Source organism: Lycium barbarum, chromosome 1 (genome assembly GCF_019175385.1).
Source record: "Lycium barbarum isolate Lr01 chromosome 1, ASM1917538v2, whole genome shotgun sequence".
In the NCBI taxonomy this organism is placed as follows: Eukaryota; Viridiplantae; Streptophyta; class Magnoliopsida; order Solanales; family Solanaceae; genus Lycium; species Lycium barbarum.
The window spans coordinates 50,260,979-50,267,504 of NC_083337.1; the positions used below are offsets into that span (position 1 = coordinate 50,260,979).

The following is a 6,526-nucleotide window of genomic DNA, read 5'->3' on the forward strand; positions in this document are numbered from 1 at the left end:
ATCGGAAGGTATAACAGGATAGATCGTTAAAGGATCAGGTACGTCTCGAGGTGCGATATTGTTACACCTCGAAAATTTTCTATGAGCCTACAATGAATAGACCAACGAAGGGTATCAGTGTGCGGTGTTTTACTAAGTAGGGAATGACGACACATGATTTTTTGGAATTTAGAAAGTTGTAGAATTTCAATTCAGCCAGTGGTCGTAAAGCAGAATACGGCCCGTAAAGTGATTTACGGACCGTATACTGCCATCGTCCTCCAGTCTTTCAAAAATTTCAACTTTCTGTCCAATGTTAAAATGGTTAAACACGACTGGTTTACGGACCGTAAACCTCGATCGTAAACTGCCATGATCCTCAGCCAACCTTTCTGTTTTGATATGCTTAAATACGACCACACTATATGGTCCGTAAACTGGTATACGGCCCGTAAAGTGTGGTTTACGACCACTGTTCACCCCGACAATTGTTCATTAAAAATCAGATTTTTGGATTATTAAAAGGTACCCAAGCCTCATATTATTTCAGTTCTCACGTACACAATTCAGGAACACCCTAGAATATTCTCCAAAACACTTCATCCAAGAGAATCAAAGGAACATCAAGATCAACAACATTAAATCCATGAAACAAAGTGTATGACATGCAAGTAAAGTTCATCTACCTCAAGAAAACCCAAGAAAGGTGAAGTAGGGTTTGGTGCAAAGAAGGTATTACCACTCAAGACTTATTCAACCATCATCTAAGGTAAGTTTCATAACTTTATCACGTTGTTTAAGGTATTGGAAAGCTAAGATGCTTGAATTGTAGAAAGACATGGAAAATGGGTCTTGAATGAGCGAATAGTGTCACAATTGAATGGTAGTTAAATGGAATCATGAATGTTGATGCACTATGATCATGGATATGTTGTAAATGATGTTTAGTCCATGAAATGAGTATTATATATGAGAAGATGCGATAACGAGCTATACCCAAAAATGTGGAGAAATTTGAGGAAAATGGTGGAACGTAGTGAATATATATAAATGATGGTTGTTGATTGTAATAATGTGGATGTTGTTGAGAACGTTGGGAGTTGATAGGGACTATGGGAAAAGTAGTATAAATAAAGGAAGTTCTGCCCAATTTTCTCTAGAAATAATGACGTATTCCTTAAGTCAATTAACTAATGTTAATACGATTCTCTCGTGAAGGTAACGACGTGACCTCGAAGGAAGACGAGTAATCGATAGTGTAGCTAAGCGACAAGGTATGTGAGGCTAGCCCTTTCTTTCTAATGGCATGAATCCTATAGAATAAGTTCCTTTCCTCTTCATGAGTTCCTATATCCATGACTATCCATATAAGATAAGAGATACGATACGATGATGCCATATTGATAATGATGTTAATCATTGCTTACACTCACCTTATGTATCATTTTCTTCAAGGTGAGGCAAAATGCTTATGTATGTTCATAATGGAATCGAGGGTTCACGACCTTACGTCACCTCGATAGAATGTAGTCGTGCTAGAGTCTTTATGCATGTATGATGACAAGTATATTTTGATAAGCATATTATTATAAGTATTTTATGATAAGCATGTCATGATTGCATCACACCGGGCCTAGTTGGCCGGGCAGTCACCGCCAAGGCCGGCAGCTATACGGATACACCATGACCTTTTGGCATGGGCAGACACCACTAGTGGGCGGCATGAGATGGTACCCCGGACGCGGGAGGCCTGGACGCGGGCTATGTTATTGATTATCACACCATTCTGATATGGACGGGCAGCTTACATATTATGCATATATGATATGGTGATGAGTATGAGTAAGACAGCATGCATCACTTCTCTTACGATTGTCATTCAGATCCAGATGTTTCGTACTGATATTCTCATTATGTTATTCTTGTCTTTCTCCATTGTGTATGCCTCTCATACTCAGTACAATATTCGTACTGACTTCCGCTTTCTTTGGACGCTGTGTTCATGCCCACAAGTAGACAGGGAGGTGAGCCAGATCCAGATCCATAGTAGTTGTCAGCTGATTGAGAGCACTCCATTGTCTGGAGGTGCTTATGCTCATTCTTTTGGTATATATGCATATTTTGGGCACGACGGAGTCTTGTTCCGTCTATGTGTATTCAGTCTGTCAGTAGAGGCTCGTAGATACGCAGTGTGGGTTAGATGGTCTCACAAGATGTTGTTATATGTATATATTATTTTGATGGCCGAGAGGCAAGTGTATAAAAAGCAGTTATGTTTTCATATAAAATATAATTTTTCTACAATGTGTGTACAAAGTTAATAAAAAGGCAGTATATGAGTAAGATGAGTAGTAGACCAAGCGGTGCTCGGTGGCTAGCTCCGGGTACCCGTCGCGGCCCCTAGCTGGGTCGTGAAAAAAGTGGTATCAGAGCAGTTCGTCCTAGGAAGTGTCTACGAGCCGTGTCTAGTAGAGACTTGTTTATGGTGTGTTGCGCGCCACGCTAATAAACAATAGGCTACAGTGCATTTAGGAAAATTACCATCTATCTTCTTATTAGATCGTGCGATAGAGCCATACATAAGATTTCATTTTTCCTAAAAGTGTGTTGTGCTTTCAGAATGCCGCCAAAGGGAAAAGCTACAGCCGCCCAGAAGGGCAAAGCTACGACAAAAAGGCAGGCAGAATGAGAGCTTCCACTGAATGTAGGAGAGGGTGAATCACAAAATGAGGCCCCGCCCAATGTAGAAGAGCAAGGAGGAGACTCAGCTCCGATCCCTCCACCGGGTGTTTCGGGTCAGCAAGTGACCAAGGCCATACACTTATTGACACAATTGATTGCCGCCCAGGCACAACGACAGAATGCGGGCCTGAGTGATCGTTCAGCTAGTATGAGAGCCCGTGATTTCATGACCTTAAATCCTCCGAAATTCTTTGGGTCAAAGCCGGATGAAGATCCGCAAAACTTTATTGATGAAATGTTGAGGACCTTAAAGATTATTCATGCCTCTGAGACCGAATCCGTGGAGTTGGCTTCTTATAGACTCCGCGATGTGGCAGTATTATGGTAGAACAATTGGATGGCATCAAGAGGAGAGAATGTGCCCCATCCCGTGTGGCAAGAATTTGTGGATGCCTTTATTCGTCATTATTTCCCACCCGAGGTCCGCCGAGCTAGAGCGGACAGGTTCTTGAATCTAAAGCTAGGAAGCCTGAGTGCCCGAGAGTATAGTATGAAGTTCAATTCTTTGGCGAGATATGCTCCAACTATAGTAGCCGATATGGGAGACCGGGTCCATAGATTCGTGAGTGGTTTGGGGCCACACTCATTTAGAGATTGCTTGACGGCCTCTCTGCAAGACGGGATGGATATTTCCCGAATACAGGCCCATGCTCAGAATCTTGAGGAATGACAACAGCCACAAAGAAGTGATCGTGATAATGATCGAAGACAAGGTAAGAGGGCTAGATCTATGGGAGCGAGTAGTGAATATATAGGGGGACCGAGACAGATGCATTCTAGGCACTCAGATCAGTCAGCGACCAGTGCGCCTCCCAGATTCTCGGACAGGAGGTTTGATCGTTCTTTTCAGTCAGGACAGGGCCAGGGTCCGAGGGCCTCAGATTTTCAATCCAGAGGGATTTTAGTCAGAAGGGACCCCAGTACCGCGGTGCAGCCAGTGCGGTAGACTACATTCTGGGCAGTGCCGTCAGGGTTCAGATGCGTGCTATGCCTGCGGGCAGGTGGGTCATATGATGAGAGATTGCCCTTCACCAAGAGGTAGAGTTGGGACTCAGCCCACAGGTTCAGCAGCGGGTTCTTCCTCAGTACACCCGACAGCATAGACTTCTCAGACTACAGCAGGTAGAGGCAGAGGTAGAGGGGGAGCATCTACTTCAGGTGCTGTTCAGCCCCGCGTATATGTCATGACCCAGCCCCGTGGGCCGCGACTGGTGCCCTACTTGGGCACCCAAACGGACATACAAACTAAATCATCATTTTTAAACAGAGTTGAGAACGAATATTATCTTGCGCGATTGCGTGTACAAAACACTATATATGAGAATCAGAAGAAGCAGCGGAATATACATCGCCGAACATATGCACATATATCAAAAAGCCGGCAAGGCTATCAATTATGTCAAAAGCCGACAAGGCTGTCAAATGGCACAACGGCCCAAAACGCATATACAAATGCACGCCGACAAGGCTGCCACAAACATATACAAAATGCACGCCGACGAGGCTGCCATAACGAATAGAGTCATGCAAACACATCCGTACAGAAGTAGGCACACATACCCACAAATACGTCTACAGACCTCTAAACAGACAAACCGAATCATATGGCGGGACAGGGCCCCGCCGTGCCCCTGAACAAATACATATATACATAGCGAACGAATATATACCAAAATGTGTGCTCTGAAATGAGAAGAGCACTCCAAACAGCAGAAGAGGGTGTCCTAAATGGGTAGATCACCAAACTGTGCATCTGTACCTGCGGGCATGAAACGCAGCCCCCGAAGAAAGGGGGTCAGTACGAAATATGTACTGAGTATGCAAAGCAGAATATACAGAAAGCAAATCTGAGACATAAACGAAATGGAAGTACCAAACATAAGTGCAAATCCAACATATCAAAATTTGCTTACTTTCAAAAATATGTAAGTAATGCATAGGGTACAGAAGAATATGGTCGCCCACCCGTCGATGGCGCCATAACACAGCATAACACCAGAAAGTTTCAAATCTCCGTATCCCCGTCACATATCACATCACAACATAACGCCATACACAGCATAACACAAAATATAGGTGGAACCCGACCCTCTTTTGCGAGTAGCTCAGTGAACCATAAAGACAGCATAACTCCGGAGTATATCAAAATGCGCACGACAACAGAACCGGCCCGGGACTCGGCGAAAGGAATAACAGAATGCACGAGTAGAGTCGTGAGTAGTCATATGCATAAAATCATTATCATAAATTCAAACATAAGTAAAATGATCATATTTGAAATCGTAATAATAATCATACCAAATTCTTTCAAAGATTCTCTGATTTACATAAAGGAAAGTCGCGGGACCCACGGACGGGTATTTACCCAAGTCGGGCCCGCCTATGGAAAACATACGTATCATACATAATGCAAACTTTTATAAAAATATTGGAGCAATCCGAGCATTTATGTGAAATGTATGGCATTCAGAAATTTCGAAGTTCTTTAAAGTGAAACCTTTTTGCGCAAAGTTCGGAAAGCGATTATTTCAAATACATAAAGGTTCATATTTCATCAAATCATACATAAGAGTGCCAAGGAACATATATAGATCATATCATGCTCGGATTTCAGATTTGGAATTTCCTTAAGGCTCTAATCTAGCCTATGTAAAACTAAGACATGCCAAAAAGAAGGGAGGTTGCTTTACATACCTCGTACGCACTCCAAGATGGCCAATCTAAAGTAAATTCCAATCTACGCCTCAGGCTCCCCAAGGTCTACAAATATGCCAACGAATATCCAATATTAAACATAGGCACTTAAGCCATTTATTCCAACTAACATTAAATTCTATAGAAAATTCGGCAGCATTTCCCCTGTAAATAGGCCATCCCGAGAATTTAACTCGCTCAAAATCAACAACAACAACCACAATAACCAACCTAGCAACATCGATAATCAATTCGAAAGGCAAAATAATAATAGTAGCTCTCTTTTACACCATTCGACAACTTTCCAATTATTCAATTCAATGGCTTACTTTCAAGCCACAATATCGTTCGTACATTCGATTATTAACCCAAACTCATACTAACAACATTCGAGAACATTCTAAACAATTCACATAATTTTTCCAACAATCCACAATTAATCCAAATATTTGGCCGAAAACAGCCCCTACCCGTGAGCAGCCCACTGGGCACACTTCCGACTTTCAATTCATGTTTTGTATCACAATTCACAATATAACGATACCATTTTCATAAAATATACAAATTACATCAATGCACAATAACCCTCAAATCAACCCGTACAATCTCAACATCAATCTTAAGTCATTAAATGCTCAATTCCAAACTAGAATTCGTAACGACGACACGAAAGCGCTTAAGCGATAATAATGCAATATTCGGCATAATCTATGACTCACATTCGTTCACACTACACATATTCATATGTTAATGGTTCTCATATATAAGGATTGCATTAAATGCACAAAGTCCTCCAAATCAGTCCGCAACGCTTCGGGACATTTAACTCTCATTTCCAACATACAAATCATCACAACAACCATTACGACGCTAAGCGATATTAATTCATTCTTTGCTACCATTTGGAGGCTATATACACGGCTACACTACACATATACATGTATCGATGATTTTTATTCTCTTCTCCACTCTACGACAATCGATATGCTACAAGCAATTAATTCATCAACCCAATACCACACCACACACATATACTTCACACAGTCAACACACCCAACACAAGACCCAACTTCAACATTTCATATTTCATGATTTTTATCCATTTTAGCAT

At 41.8% G+C, this 6,526-nt stretch overlaps 1 long non-coding RNA gene across 1 annotated transcript; it reads right to left on the minus strand.

Annotated features, from left to right (window-relative positions):
- Window positions 1-4,115: 4,115 nt before the first annotated feature.
- Window positions 4,116-4,769, minus strand: LOC132636802 (uncharacterized). The gene is made up of 2 exons (XR_009581442.1): window positions 4,635-4,769; window positions 4,116-4,480 (listed from the first exon to the last, which is right to left on the minus strand). It is a non-coding gene; the product is annotated as an uncharacterized LOC132636802 (long non-coding RNA).
- Window positions 4,770-6,526: the final 1,757 nt, after the last annotated feature.